We start from the raw sequence: 26,988 nt of genomic DNA, 5'->3' as shown, positions 1-26,988 counted from the left end.
CCTTTTTACCTAGTACATAACACTCTACCTCTGTTCTTGCTGGGTAGTCCATACTTGCCAACTTTTCCCCGTTGGCTTCAGGGAGATCCTGGGCAAGCTGGGCGTGTGCGGGGGCAGAGCTTGATGAATCGCATCATTTTGGCCCCGCCCCTAAACTATTGTCACAATTTTGGCCAATTACAGCAGGGGGGGCTAAGATGACACGATATTTGCGTCATTAGACCCCACCCCCTGCCACTTATCTATTGTGGGGGCAAGAACCGGGAGCTTGCCCTGCTCTCCCAGGAGCCCAGGAGTTCTCCCAGAAATGCGGGAGTCTCCCGGACATTCCGGAAGAGTAGGCGACTATGAGTTAAAGAAAAGCAGCTAATGACTCTTTAGAGACTGAAGTGTCTTTTACATTTCTGTCTCCATTACTGAAGTCATGTTGTCTTACCTTTCAGTCTTTGATTAAATCTTGGTCTCCATGAAAATGGACACCTCCATAGGCATCAATACATGGACATAAGACACAATTTCTAAACTGTGTCATCATTCCACAGATGGCAAAGCCAACCATGTCTTATACTGGCTGTCACGGGCACTAGGAGTCTTTACCCAGGGATCACCAGATGGTAGGCTTACCAGAGCAATGTAGATGGTAATAGGGTACTCTGGTAGCTGGGTGATCACGGAACATGAAATGATGGCCGATGAGATGCTCAGGAAAGTCTATGACTAGCAACACTGGTAATAATGAGGTAATGATACACAAGGAACTGTATGGACAAGGACACGTGAAGGTAGTCAGTGGTCTGCGATAGCAAGTTGTACCACTGCTATAGTGAGGAGGAATGTCCAACAGGAACAAGGAGGTGATGAGAGTCAGCGGTCTGCGGGTAGCAAGTTGTACCGCTGTCTGAGTGAAGGAATGGAATCCAAGTGGAGGTATCCAGGTAGTCAGTGGTCTGCGGTAGCAAGTTGTACCACTGCTATGTGAGAGGATAATGGAACAGGTGATACCGGAAACAGGGATCAGTGGTCTGACATCAGCAAGTTGTACCACTGCATATATATGTGAGGAGGTGCACGGGGGAAGACTGCAACACAGGATATACACAGGCACCTTATACACGATCCACAGTAATATGCACAATATAGGTATATATATATGTAAATGACTGATCAGGTCTGCAATCTAGAAAGTCTCTTGAAGTAGTCCAGCACAATGATAACACAGTCAATGATGGCAAGAGACTCAGCGGGTAGCAGACTCCAGAGAGAACCAAACACAGTCCAGCAAGATATGCAATACACAGCACAGTCAATGAAAAGTATGCATACCGTGGTTCAGCAGTAGCAGTCAGATGGGATTGCAGCGGTACCTGAGCGGCTGGAGACCGACTGGATAGGAAGTCCCTGGATAGGAGAAGCAGCGGTCTAGCAGGTGCAGCGCACAGGTGAGTAGACCGACAGGGACACGAATCCACAGGAGTCAGCAACACGTGGAACCGGACTCATAGGAAACCCAGGAGAATGGAGATGATCCAGCAGAGGGTAGTAGAAGAGATACAAATCCAATGCTGACAGGAGGGTAGAGGCCAGTGGAACACGTGAAGGCGTGGAGAGTGGATCAGCAGGAGATGGACGATAGCGCTGACCACAACGGCAGGACTCAGCGGCACACGGAGGTAACCAGTAGCAACCACAGGAACCAACAGCGATGAGAAACAGGAGTGCAGCGCAGGGCAGGAGCTGTAGATAACGAAGTGTAGCAGATGGTAATGAAAAGCGGCAGTCTCGAGGAAGTCACAGCAAAGATGAGATGAGAGTGTAGTGCACGGAGGCAGCGGATAGTAATCAGCTGGCAGTCACGATGTTGAACACAGGCGAGTTGCAAGCAGGAGACTGTAGTGCACAGAGGCAGCGGATAGTAGTCAGCTGGCAGTCACGATGTTGAACACAGGCGAGTTGCAAGCAGGAGACTGTAGTGCACAGAGGCAGCGGATAGTAGTCAGCTGGCAGTCACGATGTTGAACACAGGCGAGTTGCAAGCAGGAGACTGTAGTGCACGGAAGCAGCGGATAGAAATCAACAAACAGACTTGATGAGAAGCAGGTGAGTGAGGTAAAAGCTGGAGTGCACGGAGGCAGCGGATAGCAATGAGCAAACAGTCACATTGATATAAAATAACGTTGAAGTGGTGTAGAAGACTGTAGTGCACGGAGGCAGCGGATAGGAATCAGCAAACAGTCATGATGATACAGTTGATGGTAGAAGTGGTATGGAACCACAGTAGTAGAAGTGGTTTGGAAACCACAGGAATCAGCAGCACTGAAACACAAGTAATACAGGAACACCTTCAGAGACTCATGAGGAATGAGACTCCAAGATCAGGCAACGTGGTGGTGACCACAGGTGCTTAATATAGGGAGGTTGCCTGATCTGCCAATTAAGTTAAAGGGGTATACACTGAAGTATAGAAAAGGGCTGCGCATGCGCAGACCCTCAGGATGGTGGACGGCCACGGTTCCTAAATGTCCGGGAAGAGGCACTCACGGTCCGGTGAGTGACAGTACCCCCCCTTTTAAAGGTGGGCACAGAACGCCTGGAACCGGGCTTGTCCGGATTTTTGGAGTAAAACTTCTTCAAAAGGGCAGGAGCATTAAGATCTTCAGCTTTGATCCAAGAGCGCTCCTCAGGACCAAAGCCCTTCCAATGAACGAGGAAGTGGAGGACTCCTCGCGAAATTTTTGCATCTAGTACCTCGGTAATCTCAAAATCCTCCTCCTGATGGACTTGAACTGGCTGCGGAGCTGAGGGAGGAGTTGAAAAACGGTTGATAATAAGAGGTTTGAGCAAAGATACATGGAAGGCATTAGAAATCCGAAGACTCTTAGGAAGAAGGAGTTTCACACATACTGGATTGATAACTTGAATGATCCTATATGGACCAATAAAACGAGGGGCGAATTTCATGGATGGAACCTTCAAACGAATATTTTTTGTGGATAGCCAGACACGATCTCCAATTTTTAGTGGTGGAATAGCCCGCCTCTTCTTATCAGCGAAAGATTTATATTTGACAGATGTCTTCTTCAAACAGGTTCTAACCTGAGACCAGATATTTTTAAAGGTCTGACAAACAGTCTCCACCGCAGGAACTTGGGTGGGCGGGAGGGCAGGAAATTCCGGAAAAGACGGATGGTGACCGTAGACCACAAAGAATGGAGTTTTGGATGATGACTCATGGTACATGTTGTTATGGGCGAACTCAGCCCAAGGGAGTAACTCTACCCAGTTGTCTTGATTGGCTGATGAAAATATCCTTATAAAAGTCTCAAGATCTTGATTGACGCGTTCGGTTTGTCCATTGGATTGTGGATGGTAAGAAGATGAGAGTGCTAATCGTATGCCCAAGGTTTTACAAAGGGCTCGCCAGAATCTGGACACGAATTGTACTCCTCTATCAGACACAATCTCAGATGGACATCCATGGATACGGAAGATCTCTTTAATGAAATGTTCAGCCAGGATAGACGAGGAAGGCAAACCAGACAGAGGGATGAAATGAGCCATCTTCGAAAATCTGTCCACTACCACCCAAATAGTGTTATGGTTCTTACTAGGTGGTAAGTCAGTAACGAAATCCATACTAATATGGGTCCATGGTTTGGACGGAATGGGTAGTGGTCGCAGCAACCCTGCTGGGGTTCTGCGGGAGGATTTGAATTGCGAACATAATTCACAGGAAGCAATGAACTCTTTGAGGTCTCTCCTCATTGAAGGCCACCAGTAACTTCGAGAGAGGATCTCAAAAGTCTTGTGTTCACCGGCGTGTCCAGAAAAACGAGAGGCATGGAACCACGAAAGGATTTTCCTCCTTAGAGTAGGAGGCACGAGGGTCTTCCCAAATGGTAGCGTTTTGGTGGATGAAGCAGCCAGTGAGATACATTTGGGGTCTAGAATGGTATGGTTGGAAACCTCTTCTATATCAGAGGACGTAGCAAAGGCTCTAGATAAGGCATCAGCTTTTTTGTTCTTGGCAGCTGGTTTGAAGGTAATTATTAATTCAAAACGGGAAAAGAAAAGAGACCATCTTGCTTGACGAGGGTTCAAGCATTGGGCAGACTGGAGATATGACAAGTTCTTATGATCCGTGAAGATCGTCACCGGATGGCGAGCTCCCTCCAACAAGTATCTCCATTCCTCTAATGCGGCTTTGATAGCCAGTAATTCCTTGTCTCCGATGTTATAATTCTTCTCTGCGGGTAGGAGACCCCGAGAATAGAAGGCACAAGGGTGGAATTTTTGCTGTTCCGAGCGTTGGGAGAGAATAGCTCCTAAGCCCACATTAGAGGCATCTACTTCTAGGAAAAAAGGGAGTGTCACATCAGGCTGACGAAGGATTGGAGCCGAAGAGAAGGACTCTTTTAATGTTTGAAAGGCTTGAATAGCCTCAGTAGACCATTGCTTAGGATTAGCCCCTTTACGAGTCAGGGCCACAATAGGAGATGCAATGGAAGAAAAGTCTTGAATGAAGCGTCTATAGTAATTGGCAAAACCTAAAAAACGCTGGATGGCACGAAGAGTAGTTGGCTGGGGCCAATGTAGTACAGCATTTACTTTGTCAGGATCCATCTTCAGACCAACTCCGGAAACAATATACCCCAAGAATGGAATCTGGGGTAATTCGAATGAACATTTTTCTAATTTACAGAACAATGAATTTTTCCGTAGCCTGGAGAGGACTTCTGCCACATGTTGGTGGTGAGAAGGCAGGTCCTGTGAAAAAATCAATATGTCGTCCAGGTAGACGACGACACATACATATAATAAGTCCCGAAAAATCTCATTGATGAAGCCCTGAAAAACAGCGGGGGCATTACATAGCCCGAAAGGCATTACCAGATATTCGTAATGCCCGTCTCTGGTGTTAAACGCCGTCTTCCATTCGTCACCGGAACGGATTCTGATTAAATTGTAAGCACCACGAAGATCCAACTTAGTAAAAATACGGGCTCCCTTAATGCGGTCAAATAGCTCAGTGATCAACGGAATGGGATACCGGTTCTTGATAGTAATGGCATTGAGTCCACGAAAATCTATACAAGGGCGTAATGATCCATCCTTCTTTTTGACAAAGAAGAACCCAGCTCCAGCGGGCGAGGTGGAAGGTCGAATGAACCCACGCTGGAGGTTCTCCCGTATATATTCAGATGTAGCTTGAGTTTCAGGTAACGAGAGTGGATAGACCCGGCCTCTGGGAGGAGTCTTGCCAGGAAGAAGATCAATCGGACAATCCCAAGAACGATGAGGAGGAAGACGTTCAGACTGAGCTTTATCAAAAACATCGGTAAATGAAGCATATTGAGGAGGGAGTCCCGGTGAAATAGCTGAAATGGAAGCTTGCTGTACCTTGAGAGGAATGACTTGGGAAAGGCAACGATGGTGACATTCAGGCCCCCAAGACGTGACTTGAGGGGTGCGCCAGTCAATCTGGGGAGAGTGACACTGAAGCCATGGAAGGCCTAGGACAATCGGACTTGTCGTAACAGGAAGAATTAAAAACGATATCTCTTCATGATGCAGAGCACCAATCTGAAGGGTTACTGGAGACGTACTCTGGGTGATGAGACCGTTGATGAGACGTGATCCATCGATAGCCGTCACAGTAATGGGAGTTTTTAAGGTAATCATTGGTAGAGACCATTGATTAACTAACGATTTGGAAATAAAATTTCCTGCTGCTCCGGAATCAATCAATGCCTGTGACTCAAAGGTCTTGGTAGCAAAGGAAATAGTCACATCAAAAGCGCAGACTTTAGATTTCATAGACGATGGAGAGGACTCCAGGGACCCTAACTTCACCTCTCCAGAACTAGTTAGGGCCTGGCATTTCCCGATCTCTTAGGGCAGGAGCTGAGGACATGAGTGGAATCAGCACAATAGATACAGAGTCTATTCTTGACTCTTCGTTTCCTCTCCTCAGAAGATAACTTGGAACGTCCAATCTCCATGGGAATCACAGCGGGTGACACTGGACGAAATTGAGGGTTAGAGCGAAAAGGTGCTTTAGCAGAAGTCGTTTTCTCAGCCTCTCTTTCACGAAATCTCATATCAACACGATGGCATAGAGAGATCAAATCTTCAAGTGATGAAGGAAGCTCTTGGGTAGTCAGTGCATCTTTAATTTTATCGGAAAGCCCCTGCCAGAAGGCGGCAACTAGGGCTTCAGTGTTCCACTGAAGTTCAGAGGCTAAGATCCTAAATTGAATGACGTACTGACCTACAGTATGAGATCCTTGTCGCAGACGGAGGATGCTGGAAGCAGCGGAGGTCACACGACCTGGTTCATCGAACACACTTCGGAATGTAGAAATGAATTTGGCACTATCTTGTAATATTGGATCGTTCCTCTCCCACAGAGGGGAGGCCCAAGCCAGGGCTTGTCCTGAAAACAAAGAGATAAGATAGGCCACTCTGGAACGATGGGTAGAAAAATTTTGAGGTTGGAGCTCAAAATGGACTGAACATTGGTTAAGGAAACCCCTACAAGTTTTGGGGTCTCCATCGTACTTTGACGGAGTAGGCAGGTGAAGCGTGGAAGCTATAGACACCTGGGATGGCAATGGGGAAACGGAGGAAAGCACAGGAGCTTCAGTAGTAGCTGTCACAGTCTGTCCAGATGTTCCTTGGGAGGTTAATGACTGATAACACTGAAGTAACAGCTGTTGGCGGGCATCCTGTTGCTCCACACGGCTAACCAGATGTTGCAGCATCTCTTTGGCGGTAGGTTCCACATCTGGGTCTGTCATGGCCTGATCTTACTGTCACGGGCACTAGGAGTCTTTACCCAGGGATCACCAGATGGTAGGCTTACCAGAGCAATGTAGATGGTAATAGGGTACTCTGGTAGCTGGGTGATCACGGAACATGAAATGATGGCCGATGAGATGCTCAGGAAAGTCTATGACTAGCAACACTGGTAATAATGAGGTAATGATACACAAGGAACTGTATGGACAAGGACACGTGAAGGTAGTCAGTGGTCTGCGATAGCAAGTTGTACCACTGCTATAGTGAGGAGGAATGTCCAACAGGAACAAGGAGGTGATGAGAGTCAGCGGTCTGCGGGTAGCAAGTTGTACCGCTGTCTGAGTGAAGGAATGGAATCCAAGTGGAGGTATCCAGGTAGTCAGTGGTCTGCGGTAGCAAGTTGTACCACTGCTATGTGAGAGGATAATGGAACAGGTGATACCGGAAACAGGGATCAGTGGTCTGACATCAGCAAGTTGTACCACTGCATATATATGTGAGGAGGTGCACGGGGGAAGACTGCAACACAGGATATACACAGGCACCTTATACACGATCCACAGTAATATGCACAATATAGGTATATATATATGTAAATGACTGATCAGGTCTGCAATCTAGAAAGTCTCTTGAAGTAGTCCAGCACAATGATAACACAGTCAATGATGGCAAGAGACTCAGCGGGTAGCAGACTCCAGAGAGAACCAAACACAGTCCAGCAAGATATGCAATACACAGCACAGTCAATGAAAAGTATGCATACCGTGGTTCAGCAGTAGCAGTCAGATGGGATTGCAGCGGTACCTGAGCGGCTGGAGACCGACTGGATAGGAAGTCCCTGGATAGGAGAAGCAGCGGTCTAGCAGGTGCAGCGCACAGGTGAGTAGACCGACAGGGACACGAATCCACAGGAGTCAGCAACACGTGGAACCGGACTCATAGGAAACCCAGGAGAATGGAGATGATCCAGCAGAGGGTAGTAGAAGAGATACAAATCCAATGCTGACAGGAGGGTAGAGGCCAGTGGAACACGTGAAGGCGTGGAGAGTGGATCAGCAGGAGATGGACGATAGCGCTGACCACAACGGCAGGACTCAGCGGCACACGGAGGTAACCAGTAGCAACCACAGGAACCAACAGCGATGAGAAACAGGAGTGCAGCGCAGGGCAGGAGCTGTAGATCACGAAGTGTAGCAGATGGTAATGAAAAGCGGCAGTCTCGAGGAAGTCACAGCAAAGATGAGATGAGAGTGTAGTGCACGGAGGCAGCGGATAGTAATCAGCTGGCAGTCACGATGTTGAACACAGGCGAGTTGCAAGCAGGAGACTGTAGTGCACAGAGGCAGCGGATAGTAGTCAGCTGGCAGTCACGATGTTGAACACAGGCGAGTTGCAAGCAGGAGACTGTAGTGCACAGAGGCAGCGGATAGTAGTCAGCTGGCAGTCACGATGTTGAACACAGGCGAGTTGCAAGCAGGAGACTGTAGTGCACGGAAGCAGCGGATAGAAATCAACAAACAGACTTGATGAGAAGCAGGTGAGTGAGGTAAAAGCTGGAGTGCACGGAGGCAGCGGATAGCAATGAGCAAACAGTCACATTGATATAAAATAACGTTGAAGTGGTGTAGAAGACTGTAGTGCACGGAGGCAGCGGATAGGAATCAGCAAACAGTCATGATGATACAGTTGATGGTAGAAGTGGTATGGAACCACAGTAGTAGAAGTGGTTTGGAAACCACAGGAATCAGCAGCACTGAAACACAAGTAATACAGGAACACCTTCAGAGACTCATGAGGAATGAGACTCCAAGATCAGGCAACGTGGTGGTGACCACAGGTGCTTAATATAGGGAGGTTGCCTGATCTGCCAATTAAGTTAAAGGGACATACACTGAAGTATAGAAAAGGGCTGCGCATGCGCAGACCCTCAGGATGGTGGACGGCCACGGTTCCTAAATGTCCGGGAAGAGGCACTCACGGTCCGGTGAGTGACACTGGCTCAGCATCAGGGAGAATTCCAGACTCTTCAGGGAGTGAGGGAGATCACCCTTATTTCAGGGAGTCTCCCTGACATTCAGAGATAGTTGTCAAGTATGGGTTAGTGTCCACATGAATTCAGCACAACCCAGCTGGGAAATACATTGGGAACGCGGAACCGGAGAGTAGGGAGAATTGGTGAATTGGCAAATGTAGAAAGGCTTTTATGATCTAGATGCCCTTTAACTGTGATTTTCATAAAAGCTAAAAACCAACTGTAACATACACAGTAGAAGCCAATACAACATTGAAGATATTTATTTAATGTTTCAGATCCCCAAGGAAGCGTTGTCAGGAGTCACTGGTAAATCTTGGCAGGGTTTCCTTGGGGAACCAAAAACCTGAACATTTGTGTCTCTGTAAATTTATTGTCACAGTGTGACTACCCTTTAGTGTGTACAATGCCTGTCTGTTCCTTCACAATTTAAATCTCACTTATGGAGAATAATTGGAGAACTGGGGGTGGTTTGTGAAATGAGTCCTTCCTCAGGTTCAGTGAGGTTATTGCGGGAATACACGTAAATATGTAGACACATTTTTACTCTTTGTGAGATGGCAAAATATATGTAGCTGTTTTGATTCAAGAGAGACTTTTTTTCTCTTCTGTAAATGGATAAAGTTATTAAGATTGCTAGACAGCTGCCGCAAACAGTAACTGCAAGTAAAGTGTTGTCTGTTTACTGCGCTCAGGCAGAGAAAATCTAGGTGACTGGTAAAAGACAATTGTTTTGACATTCAGAAAAAAATTATAGCACATTTTTACTGTTCAAATTTCCCGTAAAGATGGATTTCAGCCGAAAGATAAAGTGTAATGTTGGGTAGAGTTCACTATGTAGCTATGAATATGTTCTACTTACTTTTGATATGCAATTGTCTCAATCTGCTGGATATCTGCCTCCAGCAGTCTGCACTGCTTTTCTTTATACTGCTATAAACTGTTTTATACAGACAGCGGAGTTGTCATTGCCCCTCCCCTGTGTACTTTCATTTACACGCAGTTTTTCAAACAGAAGTATTCTTGATGCCCCTTGTCTGTGTAAGTGGTGGTGGAGGTGACATCAACCACTCCGCTGCCTGTTTGAATACTGTGAGGGATTCGTACACAGAAGAGAAATGCACAACTATTGGAGGTTTGTGCTTCAGGAGAGCTGTGTGTCAGAGGTAATTAATGAGTCAGCTTAGTGTTAATACAGTGAACTCCGCCCAGTACTAGAGTTTAAGTTTCTTCTTAAACAAATCAAATGCCATCTTGTATTTTTTCACCCAATAGCATGTGACATCATCTGTGTCTACCTATTGTCCTGATAACACCACTTGTCCTGTAGGCTGTGCCAAATTGTATCAGTTACACCCACTACACAATTAAGCTTAGAATTTACTGTGCTCAGGGGCGCCGAGAGGGGGAGGGTGGCGGGTGCAAATTACTGGGGCCTAGGCCCGACAGTCTAGTATTTTTTATTAGAGCCCCTAGAAGCAGCCATTTCTCTGATACAGTTACACTTGTGTTTCATTATCTGACCATTTCCAAACATATAGGTATCTGTGATTATTTTTATCACACATATTATCCTGGTTATATAATTATATACTGTGTGATCTGTATTATGTATTGTGGTGACATTATTTTCCATATTTCATGTACCTATACATTTTCCAAACAGGTCCCAACATTCCAGGATCCAGACAAGAATCTAGTATCAGGTTGTGAAAGCTGCAATAACAGGTAGGTGAGAGCAACACTGTTTTAATGCACAATGGTGGGAATTCAAATGCCGGTGATGTGGTGCGCGGACACTTTGTGGCTATTTGAATTCCCCCATAATGTCATGTGTAAAGAGCCATTGTCCATGTTGGCCACGCCCGCATCACTATGTGACCACGCCCCCTTCGACAGTGGCTGCAAACATTCCTTCTCCTACTATGCGTGTAGGGGGACCCAGAAAGTTGCTGTACCGGGTCCCCAAATTCCTCTTGGCAGCCCTGACTATAGTCTACAACAATGACAATTGTTTTTGATACCGTAAACTCAACCTTTTGTTACAGATGAAGCCTGGAGTTCTGTAAAAGTGTACTGAAAATGTACAATGCATTTTAAATAGGAAACAGCAAATGAGTATATCATTACATGCTTTCCTGGACTTGCTTATTTTGTTAGCCCGTTGGTATGTCTGCTATTAAGGAACACAATGTTGACTGTATAAAAACTGCATTTTGCTAAACAGTTTTAATAAACAAGCACTGAGATATAGCTACAGCTACTTGTTGCTTCTAGCCAAATTTTATTGCAACATGAATATTTTAGACGTAATATAAACACTAATAATGTCGTGGATTGTAGAATATCCAGGATGCCTAACAGTGTTGCGGGAAAATAGTTTAAAAAAAAACCTCTTATTAGATTATTAAACTTGGTACTGGTTGTGGCCTTTCAAGTCTACTATATGGGCCCCAAACTTATAACGCATGCATGGCTTTTATAACCTCGATCGCATGATGGATTTGCCCCAAACCACGCCCCCTCCATCTCCATACACTATATGTATGGCTCTGTGTGCCTTTAAAGTGCCAGAGCGTTTATCAGAGATTCCTGTCTAGGGGGGTATATTTACTAAACTGCGGGTTTGAAAAAGTGGAGATGTTGCCTATATCAACAAATCAGATTCTAGCTGTCATTTTGTAGAATGTACTAAATAAATGATAACTAGATGTTTCTTCTACCCCTGGATATTGTACATTCCATATTGCTGGTATCCTGGTGCAGTTCATATAGTTCATGAGTTTAATTCCTCATCATGGCCTTATCTGTGAAATTTGTATGTTCTCCCCGTGTTTGCTTGGGGTGTTTGGAGTGTTTCCACACTCCAAAAACATTCTCGTAGGTTAATTCGCTGCTATTAAATTGACCGCTATTAAATTGACCTTAGTCTCTCTTGGTCTGTGTGTGTGTGTATGTTAGGTAATGTAGACTGTAAGCTCCAATTGGACAGGGACTGATGTGAGAGACTGATGTACAGTACTGTGGAATAAGTGGCACTCTATAAATAGCTGATGATGATATTTCGCTGACATTATCCTTGTGCAGTTCATATACCGCTGGAGTTCTAATGGAGTTCCTACTTCTCTTACCTCTGATGCGGCGGTAATCAGCTGCCATAATCCTGGTGCTGCTCTCTGTTGGCACTGTACCCTACTGGCTATTACTTCTGTAGCACATTATTCTGCCAGTGTCTTACCTATATCTAATTCTAGTACCTAATGATCTTGTGAAGACCGGCGTCACTTTAGACTCCATGACCTGAGAATAGGTAGCGCAAACCAGCGGGCTAAATTCAGGATCAATCTTCAGTTTTTCCTGATACCCTGGTAATATCTTCAGCCCCTTTGCAGGGTGTTCTCCATCTTATTGGTGACTGAAGTTCCTGGGACTTTACTTCTTGCATAAGTGTAAGGTTCATATTCCTTTTGAAATGAAATACAATGTGACCTAAATTTTTCTCAGGCCATAAAATCCACCCTATACTTCCTTTTTAGGTCTCAAATAAGGTAAAATATTTATTGAAACCCATTGCAACTTTTCTTTTCAATTTGAGCTCATCAGAAGTTGAAATTATGGGACAATAAGTATTGTGAGTTTTGGGTGGATAAAAGGGGGACTGTACATGGTAAACAGGAACATATGGGAGTCTTACATCAGACTAAGATGTGTTCATTATTCTTCTTGCTTTTCTTCATTATACTCATCATTTAGTATTTTTCTTAATTAAATATAAATCACAGTCTTGGGAAATAAAGAGCATTATTTAGGTATGCGTTATTTAAAGTAAAATGGGCTTTCCAACTTGACCCCCCATTCAGGGTCTCTGGTGGTTCTGAGACAGCAGTGCTCTGTGATGTGTATTCCTTCAGTGGTGTGTCTATGGAAGCTTGGTAATTGTATAGTGAAAATAGATCTCTTCCGAAGCTGTTTCTATAACATCTGTAGTACCAGAAGAGTGATGATATATTTTCAGTCGATATTTCCTCCTCTACCTCCCATTCCACCTTCCTTCTCTACCTCCCCTTCCACCTTTCTTCTCTATCTCACCTCCCACCTGCCTCACCTCCCACCTTTCTCCTTCCACCTTCCTCCTCTACCTCCCCTCCCACCTTCCCCCTCTACCCCTCCTCCCACCTTCCCCCTCTACCTCCCCTTCCACCTTCCTCCTCTACCACCTTTCTTCTCTACCTCCCCTTCCACCTTTCTTCTCTATCTCACCTCCCACCTTCCTCCTCTACCTCACCTCCCACCTTCCCCCTCTACCTCCCCTCCCACCTTCCCCCTCTACCTCCCCTTCCACCTTCCTCCTCTACCACCTTTCTTCTCTACCTCCCCTTCCACCTTCCTCCTCTACCTCACCTCCCACCTTCCTCTTCTCTCCACAAAGGTCTGAAAAGGAAGTCATGTAGGAGGAAGTCTTATCTGCAAAGTCATTTAGAACAATGGCGGTGCTTCAAATATGCTGTTTAACTACTGTTTGTAGCTGGCACTGTCACGGGAGGACCAGAAAACCTTTCTAAAGAAAGTGTATGGATGTTTCACATTAGAGCAGTACACCGGGAGAAAAAGGATTTTTCCAGTTATACAGGTTCCATTGTGTATTGCTGTGTACTGTACATTGTTAGTATAAGGGGAGGGGAAGTCAGAAATCTGTTAGGAATTAGGGTTTAGAGCTAGGACTCAAGTTTGGATTAGGAATTGGGATTATGTTAGGACTAGAGTTAAAGAATGATGTAGATTCCAATTAAGGGTTCATGATTGAACTTTGTAGGGCTTTGGATTAAGGTTTCTTTATCTAAAAGCTTGTATATTTTTGGTATTTAATTTGATCCTTGAATAACCTTAGAACCACCTTGACTAAGGAAACTCTCCTGTTCAAACTAAGGGGGCTGAAATTTTACAATTTATGATTACCTCCCTAATCAGGCTGCATTACTAGTAAGGCTAGGTACACACTACAGTAATGTTCTCCCGATGAAAAATCTAATAGCGATTTTACCAACAACTGATAGAAAAAAAATCATGCTGATTCCTGTGTAAACACTATACACGGTTTACAAGATGCACCTTCAGATCTGTGCTCTTCATTTGTCATAACCATCGGCTGAAAAGATCATGCCTCTGTAAACCCTATTGAGTTCCTGATCGTGAGTGCATACACACTGCAGGATTGGAACGACATTTTTCCATCGTTGAACGAGATTATCAGATCAGTTTGAAAAACTCGATCAACGATTTCATGTGTTTTGAAACGATAATTGTTCATCGTTCCAGGGCACACACTACTGTGATATCTGGTCAAACAGTCGTTTATCGTCTAATTGATCCGATAATTGTCTGAAAACACTGTAGTGTATACCTAGCCCAATCTAATACTTCTTTCCCTGTCATGTAAGAACTGGACAAACACCAAGGGCTACTAACTTGTCTTACATAACGAGGCTAATAATAACATTCACATAAATATATTTACAAGTATTGGTACATAATGTACAGAATGTGACCGCTTTATAATATGTTAAAATATAATAATATAATATAATCTTCACAACGGTTTCCCATGGACATTTAGGATTTGAATCTGGATGTGTCAGTCGCTCATACAGTTCAGGTATGCTTTTAGCCAGCACAAAGCAAAAGTGTAATGCTCAATTTTGTAATTTTCCCAGACAGCAGGTCTATGAAATAACCATAGCAATGTTATACTGCAAATTGCCTTACATTCTCTGCAATTTCAGTGACTACTTGTGTGTGGGACTGCACGCTGAATGCAATATGAATCGGTTAGCTATTTTATCTCATTTATGTTTTATATCATTCTGTAAGTAACTAACAACCCGTCCCTCCACATTCCCGTGGGCAGCTAACTTGGCAGGAATATTGTAAATTACTTAGCCTAGTATAAAATTATTATCACTGGAAATGTTGTAAAATTGATACAACAAATTAAGTAAGATCTATATTGGCAGCACTATTTTAGATAATGGAGTGACCATAACACAGGTCCTCTGCCAAGATACAGTGATACAGACCCACAGATGAACAGGACACTGGCACAACTGCCCGTTCCCTCCGCCGCTGCCAGAAAAGCATTACATGGATACCGAGTTGTGTCACGCCTTAGGACATATGCAAATCTCCACCCAGAGAGTGATATGTCCCATCGTTGTTGGCACTGTCGCCCAATTGAACTGAAGGACTTTAGTTCGAGATATCTTAAAGACTGCCTATAGGGTCTATTTATCAAAGGGAGAAAAGACCTAAATATCGCAAAAACTGGAATTTTAACCTAGTTTATTGCCTCTCCCTGTTTCTCAAAGTCCCCTGACCGGGAAAGACAATTGCCAGCTGTCGGAAAACATGGGGAAGCCTATTTAATTTGGACAACAGAGATACTAGTAGCGCCGCTGTCTTGGGATGGCAATAACTGGAGGTGATTGCTTGAAAAAAGCTTTACTTACTTAAAGCATTTGTTTCCTTTTTTTTCTGTAAATAAAGTTTTTATTTTTTTTCTATTTTTACTATTTCCGAGCTTCCAGGTCCAGTGTGCAAGCTGGCGAGCCATCACTCAGCTGTCCTGGAGAAAACTTATTGATAAATAGCGGAGAGAGATATCAATGTAGTTTTCAAATATATGAAGGGTTTTAACAAGATACAGGAGGGAAACATTCTTTAAAGGAAGAGAAATATTAGAACACGAGGACATGCACTGACACTGGAGGGAAGTAGGCTCGGAGGAAATTTGAGGAAAAACTACTTAACAGAAAGGGTAGTGGATAAGCGGAATAGCCTCCCATCAGAGGTGGTAGAGGCTAATATAGTAGAGCAATTTAAACATGCTTGGTATAAACATAAGAATATCCTTACAAAGATTAAATAGGGCTTGAGGTTACCATAGGTTAAAAAATAGGCCCACTAGATGGGCCAATTGGTTCTGATCTGCCGTCACATTCTATGTTTCTATGTTAGAAAGAATTTCTATTGCTGCAATAATCGGTGATAGAAAATATTTCATATTGATAAATATTGCATAAAGAGAACCCTTTGTCCATATAATATTTTTTTTTAATAGATGTCAACTTGCCTGTCACTTATCAATTATCCAATTTTTATATTTTTTTATTGCCAGAAAGAAAATTATAATCCTAGTACTGTAAACTAGCAGTTATGTGTAATTATAATTCTGTATTATTTGCTAGTTTTACCAGATGTGCGCTTGAAGTTCCATACCTTTCTACCTAACCTGTCCCTCAATAAGCTGTCTGCGTTCACCATCATTAAAATTAATTAGGAAATAATTATATTCACTTCTCTTACTGTGCAGTGATATTTAGGTGGTGAAGGCTGAGATGGTAAGATGATGGGCATAGAAGCTTCAGCACTCCAGCTGTTACTGAATTTTAATCTTTTTTTTTTTTAAGGAGGTGAGTTTTTGGGCGCTACCCTTAAGTGCCCTCTTGTGGGGAAGCAAGAGATTTTATTATTTAAGGAAAAATATTTACTGTGTTAATAAGCTGGGTCCATCTTTATTTTTCTGTTATGTTCACTAGAATATTCAGTGATATCCAGAAGAACCTCAATTTCTTATATATTAGTATTTTTAATTAACTTGATAGGCGAAGTCAGCTGTACATTTGTCTTGTTTTGTGAAACAAATAGAGTATAATCTACCTTAAAGTGCTTCTGTCAGCTATACACAGTGGAGATTACAACCTATCAATTCACTCTGCACCCGTAAAACATACATGCCAATTCTACTGAAATGTCCGGGAGACTACCAAACTCTTAGTAGGTCTCCCCGGAATCCAGGGAGAGCTGGCCATTCTCCCGAATCTGCAGATTAGAGCCAGCATGTATGGACAGAGGAGGGGGGGCTTCCTGAATTGTGTCATTTTGGCCCCGCCCCCAGTGACGTAATGCCTGTTTGGGGTCTTTTTACTTCGGTAGAAAGACTCAAAACAGGCATTACGTTACTGGGGGCGGGGCCAAAATAATGTGATTCACTAAGCCCCACCCGCTCCACCCATACACCCCTCCTCAATTCCAGGACCTCCCAGACGTGGCCAACATAAAACACTGAATCATTTAGTGGAATCTCTGGTTCACACTTAACTGACAGACTAGCACGTGGGACAGCGCTACTAACACATTGTACAAGTAGTCTCGTATGAATATAGACTCGCCCAAACTCAGCGCTCAAGAGCACTGGAATGTGCTATGTATACACAAAAGGTGGAGGACTGATGAATCGCAATATCAATGAATAGCTTCGTTACCCTCAACATTCGAAAATAATGTGTTTTGCCATTGATCACTTACAGTTTGGAGTAGGCACCTAAAAATACAAGGAATGAAGCACTCTTTGATGTATGTGTCATCCCAATGACGCACTGTGATTCTAATATAGTTCTATAATAATCTAGTCCTGGCCCACCTGTGGCTCTCCAGGTGTTGTGAAACTACAAGTCTCAGTATGCCCTGCTAGCTATCGGACTAGGCTACTGTAGAGTGTGTCTGTGTAGTTAATGTATCTGTTCAATGTCCCTTCATTCCATTAGGGGGCATATGAGAAGTGTCCCATTGACCCGAATGTTGGAAGAGATTTAGAATTTTCAGGGGTCTATTTATCAATGGTTCTCTCACCTCGATATATCAAGAAAATTTTGCAAGGGCAGCTGAGTGATACTCAGCTCCCCAGCGATACCGGCTAGCAGCTGCAAGAAGACCCTTACCCCTTTGCCAGGCAGTCATTGGTCCACCTGGCATGTGGTTGAAGTTGGAAGCCCAGTCTTGGACTTTCAGTTTCAGATTCATTATAATAAATAAAAAAATTAAACAATTAGAATAAAATCAATGTAGTTTGTTTTTTTTAAATAATGGAATTGAATGGAAGCATTTTGATTCAAAGGAAGACACGGTGGCTTAGTGATTAGCACTTCTGCCTCACAGCACTGGGATCATGAGTTCAATTCCTGACCATGGCCTTATCTGTGTGGAGTTTGTATGTTCTTCATGTGATTGCGTGGGTTTCCTCCGGGTGCTCCGATTTCCTCCCACACTCCGAAAACATACTAGTAGATTAATAGGCTGCTAACAAAATTTACCCTAGTCTGTGTGTGTCTGTCTGTCTGTCTGCGTGTGTTTTAGAATTTAGACTGTAAGCTCCAATGGGGCAGGGACTGATGTGAGTGAGTTCTCTGTACAGCGCTGCGGAATTACTGGCGCTATATAAATAAATGGTGATGATGACTTTATTGAACTAAATAAATAAAGCCTTTCTCTGCTATCGTCATCCTGAGATAGCTATAAGACCTGCGCTTTCCATGGTAACCAGAGATACTTGGCGTAAGCAATCGCCACCCGATCTCTGACAATAGCTATCACCAGCCCGGGGGGGGGGGGGCTTTTGGTAAATAGGGAGAAGCAATAAATATAACTAAAAACTCCAGATTTTCTCCCTATGATAAATAGGGGCTGCAGTGTTGAATTCTATTCCAGTGAGGGGTGCAGCAAAGCAAATTAAAAGATTGTATCATCAGAGCATCGCACCTCTTCAAAGCATCCCATTCCCCTGTAAAGTTTGATTTGTGCACAATTCCACCACAGCTACACAAATCTCTTACAGAAGGCCTTTAAAATTAGCTCTGGGCTGTGGGGAACACAAGGCATACTCCTACGGTCCATAACAAACCAGCAGAGATTTAATAAATAGGAATAAAATAAAATTACTGTCTTACAGAGAAAAAGACTATTTTTAATAGGTGTGACCTACTCTGAACTTGGCAGATGAATAATGGAGTGTTTTGACATCTCCACTGCAAATGTATAAAGATTTTAGGACTAGCTTCAAAATGCTGATCTCTTTCAAATCTGAAAAACCTGAGAAATGTAATGCCAGTAATCCTTAGGAACCAAATATCTTCCTGTCTGTGCAGAGGGTTTTAAATTAAATATATATCGGTAATGAAAATGGAAATAAATCTAAGGGTGGTTATTATAAACTCAGGAGTAGCATCTCCCAGAGTCTGAAAGTTATTTGATAATATGAATATATTTCCAGGAAGACAAAGAGAGATTGTATGGAAAATTCTTTTTTTATCCATAGTACTGATTACTTTCACATTCACACGTGATTTCACAGACAAATTCATAACTTGACAGCTGTTTTATCAAACAAAGCAGTTCCGAAATGATCACGAGTACAAACCTAATCATTGGGACTTATTCAATTAGAGTGCTATGTGCTTCTTGAAGATTTTCATTTGGAAAGGCTAAAATCATGAGAGACTTGTGTCAGGCACATCTCCCAACCATCCTGATTTAGGCGCGACAGTCCCGATTTGAGGTCTCTGAACTGCCATCCTGGCAGCTTTGTCCCGATTGGTGGGAAATTAGGGAGGTATTGCCTGATCACTGCTACTCTGCATGCAGGCCCGGCACTCCCATTGCCTAGGGCGCCAGGCTTTGGAGGGCGCCTCTGAAATCCTGCACATCTATAAAGCTGTCCGGCGGCCATGGAAGTTAAACTCACCGGCCGCCGCACAGCTTTATAGATGTGCACGATTTCATCCATGGCAGGGGTGGGGTGATCGATTACCGCCCCCCTCCCCTAACGCTGGGTCGCGCTATCTCCTCTTCCTTCAGTGATTGTCAGGAGTGACGTCATCATCACTGTGTTAAGGTGTGGGGAGGGGAAAACTGAATGGGGCATCCTAGCGCTTCAGAAGTGCTAGCCACACCCCCATCGGAACATTGCCATGCCCTCAATCATGCCATGGCCACGCCCCCTGTCCCAATGCCACCTACCCAAACGTTGGGAGGTATGTGTTATAATTGGTAGATACTTGATAGACACTTGTGACATAATTAGTCACTTGCTACCATGGTGATATCATTTTGTGAAAGGACCTGAAATTTAACTTAATTGTTGGTGTTCATGTAACAGGGAAGGAATGTAAGAACATGGAGACTACCGAGGAATTAGATGATGTACTATAGTATAAAATAGGGAAGTATATGACAGAATGTTTTTAAGTAACACTGTGTTTTATAATGATCGTGCTGGGCACTAGAGAACAAACATTCTTTAGCACAATATGACTGCCTCTTCCTGTATTCTGACTGTATTCATGTGGCTCCCAGGTGCTGTATTCCACCACTATTATCCCTGTATTTTTGATGCTAAGAACAGCTAGTGGACAGTGCACCCTGTAGCCATGTCATTTAATGTTATTCTGCTATGCCATTTACAGCCAATCAGTAGTTGTAAAATCTCACCACAGTACCTGGTCTTAAATTGTGCAATCAAAGTTTCAACATTTCTCCAAGTAGCCATATATCGTGTGTAATTGTCCATTTCGATATGTTTCCATAAAATTAAAAAAAGATTTCAAGTATCTACAGAATGTCCACGTCACCATATAAAATCTAGCTTTTGTAAATAGTAATAGAACATAGAAGAGAAGGAGAACACTATGTCAAAGGGCTAGATTTACTAAACTGCAGGTTTGAAAAAGTGGAGGTGTTGCCTATAGCAACCAATCAGATTTTAGCTGTCATCTTGTAGAATGTACTAAATAAATGACAGCTAGAATCTGATTGGTTGCTAATCAGATTCTAGCTGTCATTTATTTAGTACATTCTACAAGATGACAGTTAGAATCTGATTGGTTGCTATAGGCAACACCTCCACTTTTTCAAACCCGCAGTTTAGTAAATCTAGCCCAAAATCTTTTAAACAGTCCCCCCTCCCCTAACTAGTAGAGCTGCAGGAGCCACCGAAGTCTACAAATGAAACCTTTCACAGGAGAACAACCAGGAGAAGTAATCTTTAGGTATTGAATGGTTGTCTATGGTGCTGACTAAATATTTAACAGCAGAGGGCTCTTAGCAGTCTTCCTTGATAGCAGCTGTGTTGTGTGAATTTGTTCGAAGTGTCACTAAGGATAGAATTAAAGCCCTTTGCTACCTGTCCCACGTCCTGGTGGGCTACACACACCTAAGGAGAGAGAGCTACTTTAGCTGCAGATATATTCTAAGAAATTGCTTCATTAGAGAATTAGTTTCTGCTAAACTCTCCAGCAGTAACTTTGTATCACAAATTTCAATTAGGATGTCTTTTTTAACCTTAGCAAATGGATTACCGTAAAACATTCGTGACAGACTGAAATACTGTTTTAATGGACTCACATACTATAAAATCTACTTTTTAAAAATTTTAAACATGAAATGTAGAGAACACAAAGAGTATCTATAAAAAAAGAAACTTATTTTTTCTCTACCTGTCTGTTTTAGTGCCGGAGATATGTAAATTAATAGCTGCTGTTTGCTTTATAGGAATATAATAGTTTAGCTCTGTAAAGATTAATTTGGTATAAAATCATTTCCAAGGATAAATGATTAAATGTAAAACATGTCTGGTTATTGAAAGTGCTTTGTTTGCTCGTATCAAATTTAGAGATGACATTTTATGGGAAACTTAATGATTTTTTTTTTTCCTGAAAACGCTGACAGTAATGTAGTCCAATGACTATCATGAGGTTGTTTTTTTCATCAGAGGTGAGAAGTTTGGGTTTTGTAGTGGCGTCTGGACCATAGTGTGAAATTTGAGCTTGGGTCCTCTCCTATTATATACAGCCTGCAATAATCAGTGTCAATGCAGCCCAATTGATTAGGATAGTGATTATTATAATTATTACACGTGCGTTAAATTAACTCAGTTATCACTATCCTGATAATAGGATATTTACATAATTCATAAGGAAAAATGTCATAACTGACCTACAGGAGAATAGGGGGATAATCTTCATACCCATATGGCCTCCAGGTGAGAGTTAGGTTTCCATGATCTTCAGGTGTTGAAGGTCTTCAGGTTTCCAAGGTCTTCAGGTGTCCAAGGTCTCCAGGTGTCCAAGGTCTTCAGGTGACCAAGGTCTTCAGGTGACCAAGGTCTTCGGGTGCCTCAAGTCTGGCCTGGGAGCACCGTATCTTGACTGCCCAGACACTCCTAGTATTCAGCAGTGGCCAGGAAAGTAGGAGACCAGAAAGGAGTATGATGTCAGGAAGAGAATTATAAGTATGACAGTAGAGGAGGTCTAACTTACGTAGGAGGAAGTATTTCAATAAGCTCCTGATGTATGGCCAATGTTACTACCTTAGCTCATCCCACATAAGTGACTTCCATACTGACAATCGCCATGTATGGCCTGGGACCTCATAGGAGGAGGAATGTGGGAACATTGAGACCATCAGGTAAAAAAAAAAATGTGACATACTAAGAATTTTGAAATGTTCAGGTAGTCCGTATAGGGGTTCCAGAAACCCAGGCCCAAATCTGATATAAGCTGCATCCTATATTTCTATTCCAGTACATAGCATAAACATTCCATTATTTAGGCTAAAATGCCAGTGGAAAGTCAGTTATTCTTTATATAGTCTATCTGGTCGATTCATCAATAGAGCCCAGATCACGGTGATAAAGCTGATTTTTATTGCTGCTTATCACTTTGAAAAAATATTCCTCATTGCTGCAATTTATTAAAGATATATCCGGGGCAGCTGAACAATACAACCTACCCAGGCGATAGTGGCTCAGAGTACTGTACACACTCAGCTACGCAGGCCCATGCACGTGCACTGGGCATCTGTGTTTTCAGTTCCACTTAGATGAAACCAAAAAGTTTAAAAACAGGTAAAAAATTATTTTAAAAACATATTTAACTCCTTTATACATTAAGCAATGATTTATAATAGTGTTATTGCAGGTGATAACCCTTTAAGGTAAAGGGTAAAACCAAGAAACCCTATTGGCAGGGAAACTCCTGATTTCGTTGGCAGTATGGCTTTTCACCTTTTAATAAACCCCTATAAGGCCATACATGGCAACATCTGGATTCTGGGGCAGGGTGTGGGAGCGTGGCGGAGGGAATAGAGCTATTAAGCCATGCACCCGCTGCTCAATGGCCAGGATTATGTCATTCACTGTGAATCACGTTGTTAAGCCCAGTCCCCACCCACTCAACCAGGTAAATGGGCAGGATGCACTGGTCCTTCCAGGTGTCCATTAGAACTCCTAGCAATGTGTGAGTCTCCCGGACATTCCGAAAGAGTAGGCAACTACAAGTCACTGTTCAGTAGGTCCAGTGAGAGGGCCATGCTTTACCTTGCAGAGAAGCATCATATCACATTACGAGTTCAAAGCGGCATGAAGACTGATATCATCATTCAACCATGCACAAATGTGCTACAAAGAGTATGCGGATGCACAGTGCTCATTCTGTGAAAGCAGCAGCCTGTATTCATTTTAGAAGTGTTAAGCGTGCAGAAATTCAAAGTGTCCTCACTTTGGGGCACATCAGCCATCCAAGCCCTTGTGCTCTTAGCATGGCTCTTGCAAACACACACACAGTCTAACTAACTAGTATGTATATATATTGTATATCACAACCACTTTTTAAATAAATAAGCCATTTCTTACTTAAATTTTCATATGCAACATAGCCCTCTGTCTAGCTTATCGAAGACTGAACCATCATGACATTAACTACATACCTACAGAATCCATCTAATACACTATGCTAATTCTAGCTTCCACCTGACTAATGATATTATCCCTCTGAAATGTTACTACACAGTATATTTCAAAACTAATAATTGGCTTTTATTTGTGCTCAAGTCCTGCACTGCATGAGGCTATGTGGGAAGCCCAGCGTCGAGACTGTTCCGTAGGCCTTTTAAGTGGGTTGATCTGATTGATGTTGTGATTTCAATCCTTCTGTCACCCACGAGAACTCCTTTGTTCCTATACATTTTGATCATTTTCAGTTGGCTCTAATATACCTATTTAAAGTTTTGTCTCTGCTGCAAATCTTCCACTAGTTTGAATAGATTAGATATTATTGTTAATAAAAATGTGAATTTTCAATATCAGATTCATAATTTGCTTCATAACAGAATCAAGCTCAGAAATGTCTTATATTTATTAGATTTGTTTGATGCACGAGGGCAGACTTAAGTCCCTTAACCAATGGTCTTGCATTTGCGTCTAATTGGCATTTAATTTATGGTTACCATGCTGTTGATATGTGCGGGATGAGTTCACATGTATTCGCAAATGTGTTGAGCATTGAAGATGTACAAAACTTTTCCCATTGATATCAATTGCCCATTCATTTTATTTGGGCTTGGAGCATGTGTGCTATATATAGAAACAAATGTGAAATGAATGGCCCATTCATGAATGGGAAAGCTCTGGTAATATTAAATACATCTAAAAAAAATGCATGATGACGGGGTTTTCGTGTCATAGCGAAAACCATCCTCAAACTGGTCAGCACAGGGTGCCTCTATTGGCAAGGTTGGGGGGGGGGGGGCTCACAATAAAACAGCAAGTCCCTCCCTCCCAGTGTACCAACACCATACTGAGATGCAGGGTCCCTCTGGTCTGTATGGGTAGGAGTAATTAAAAAGATTAGGACCACTGGAGTGAACAATTAGCCATCCTTGGTGGTCTCAGTACAATGGACCAAGATCAGACCTCAGTACAGTACATTAAGATAGTAGAAACCAAATAAACATAGACACAAATAATAAAAGTTTATTTAAATAGCACATTACTTTATTAATTAAAGTATAAAGTAAACTCTCATTTTCCTCTGCGGTAGTCCAGTGGGAAATAAACTTATTTTCTTCTGTTTTTTGTTCTTGATCCACTGTAGTCAAATGGGAAATAAAAATAAAATCTTCTGTTTTGATCCATCGTAGTCCACTGGGGGATGAAAATATAACAGAAAAAAATGGCATCCAAACACCATCGCCTAAGCTGAATAAAATAAGTCATGCCCTGATGCACTCACATGATCTGGCCAGGAATAGAGACATTTAAACGGTGACCAGACCCACAACTTCCATTTGCCATTCGAACATGGGAATGGTCTTTCAAAAATGTATCGGCTGAGGGTCGTGTGACAAAGCACAGCGAGGGTTCCCATGTGTCACACATGTTTTTAGTTTGATACTCGTAATCTTGACATTGCAATGTTTATTTTCTCAGAATTAATATTCATGATGCACCTTTATTATGAGGATTAGTGGGATATGAATTCTAATATATAGCTGTTTTGCAGCACTTGATATCCAATGGATAGGAAAAAATGTCTTTTCTGGAGTTGACAAACTACATTTCAAACTTCTTATTAGAGATGCTCACTGACCCCTGTGTTTTGGTTTTGGTTTTGGATCTGGATTACCGTCGTGTTTTGGTTTTGGTTTTGCCAAACTGCCCTTGCATGTTTTGGTTTTGGTTTTGTTTGGTTTTGTTTTGCAATTTTGTTTAAAAATCAATGTTTTTGGGCATAAAATAACCTAATTTAGTGCTCCACCTGTTTCTTGGATAAATAAGGTAATTCTAAAGCTAATAAATTAGGAAGAAAATAGTTTAATCCCTGGTAGGCCGTCCTTAATTCTGCACACAAACCTGGTTGTCTTCCTCTCCATCTTAGCCTATTGGCAATGCAGCCATCGTCTTTGGGTGTATATTACACACTCCACTTGTAGTTGAATAGAAAAAAATCAGCCTGCATAGACTGTAGAATTAGAAAGTAAAAATAAATGGACCAAGGTAGTTTGGTATCTGTCTGCATCAGACCCCCTCTCCACTAGGAGTAAAATAGAAAACTATTCAGCCGTTATAGAGTCTAGAATATAAATAGAAATTGAGAAAGGCAATTTGGTATCTGTCTGCATCATAATCATCAACATCATCATTAGTGCCCTCGTCGCCTACAGAAATCTCCCCCTCATCCTCTTGTAATTCAAAAGTGGCATCCTCAATTGGTGTATCACCGACTACACTCGGGCTGTTCAGGCACATATCAGCAGAACTGCTGAAAGGGTCCCTCTTTATGGGTACACTAACAGAATGCTCACGATTAGACATCCCACTGTTGGATGGACTCTCCACAGGGATTGGTGTCATTTGTGATTCAGAGCAAACATTATCCTCTAATGCCTTAATGTTATCTTGCAGCTCGGCTTTGACTCGTAACAGTAGTTGTGCACCACTTGTAGGCTCGGTAACATTTTTTGATCTGCCACTAATAGACAAAGTTGAAGGCCTCATTCTCTCTTTGCCACTGCGTGTGTAGAATGGCATGTTGGCAATTTTTTTTTTATCGGCACTTAACATTTCCTCAGTTACACTTCTTTTTCGCTTCAACACGGTAAAAAAATTTTGGTGTGTGTTTTTTTGACTGATTTCAAAAGACTGTGTAGTTTGACATCGCCTTTCCCAGATGACGTACTGGGAACACTACCATCAGGACTGGTGACAGAACCTGGTTGCTGATTCTGCTCATATGTGGACTGCTTTGAATCCATTATGAGCCCAAAGCACTTGTAGTGCTACAAATTGTTTTAGATACTGCTGACAAAATATGACTTTTGACAGCCAGAAAAATTAATGCAAAAGAATGGGGGACACCCCAAAAGCAGGTGGGAGTGCTAAATATTATTTTTTGAGACTGCTGACAAAGAGGACTTTTGACAGCCAGAAATAGTAATGCAGAAGAATGGAGGACACCCCAAAGCACTTGTAGTGGCAAATATTGGGGAAAAAAAGACTCCTCTATCCTCCTCTCTTCTCTATCAATTGTTATCAGAATTGTTATCAGAATTGGATGAAGAATAAGGTATATTCTCTGTCCCTGCTCTAATCAGCCTGTGACTACACCCTGCTCTGTCCCTCTGTTAAATGGCGATGGATTGCTGTGGAGGCGGGTATTTATAATTTTCAATTATCGCGAGAACCGAGCCCCGAGATCTGACTACGTCACAATGACGTTTTGCCTCGATTTGGAATCCGAGCGGACGGGAGAGTACCGAGCCTGCTCTGCTCGGTACTCGGATAGGCAAAGTTCAGGCGGGTTTGGTTGTCGGAGAACCGAGCCCGCCCATCTCTACTTCTTATATATGGGATAGGACTGGCGTGGCAAGGTTCTGAATCCACCAATGAGTTGACAGAGCTAAGGTGTTTTAAATCTTCAAGGTTTTAATCTTCATATCATAACCGTTTACTTGGGGGGAGCTAGTAGCTTTACAGTTCCAGAGAGTCAGAATAA

At 42.7% G+C, this 26,988-nt stretch overlaps 1 protein-coding gene across 5 annotated transcripts in view; it reads left to right on the top strand.

Moving 5' to 3' along the window:
* The window catches only part of ELFN1 (extracellular leucine rich repeat and fibronectin type III domain containing 1), a 434,833-nt gene that overhangs the window by 319,069 nt on the left and 88,776 nt on the right, over positions 1-26,988 (top strand). For 3 of the 5 annotated variants that reach the window (XM_075179565.1, XM_075179563.1, XM_075179567.1), the window contains one exon: positions 10,497-10,558. The exons of the other annotated variants lie outside the window; for them this stretch is intronic. The gene's annotated coding sequence lies outside the window, so the exon portion shown is untranslated. The remainder of the gene's footprint in view (positions 1-10,496; positions 10,559-26,988) is intronic. 5 annotated transcript variants of the gene reach the window in all.

The sequence above is a fragment of the Mixophyes fleayi genome, chromosome 7 (genome assembly GCF_038048845.1).
Source record: "Mixophyes fleayi isolate aMixFle1 chromosome 7, aMixFle1.hap1, whole genome shotgun sequence".
Lineage (NCBI taxonomy): Eukaryota > Metazoa > Chordata > Amphibia > Anura > Limnodynastidae > Mixophyes > Mixophyes fleayi.
Note: the sequence above shows the minus strand (reverse complement) of the source record. Positions and strands in the feature narration are given on the sequence as shown.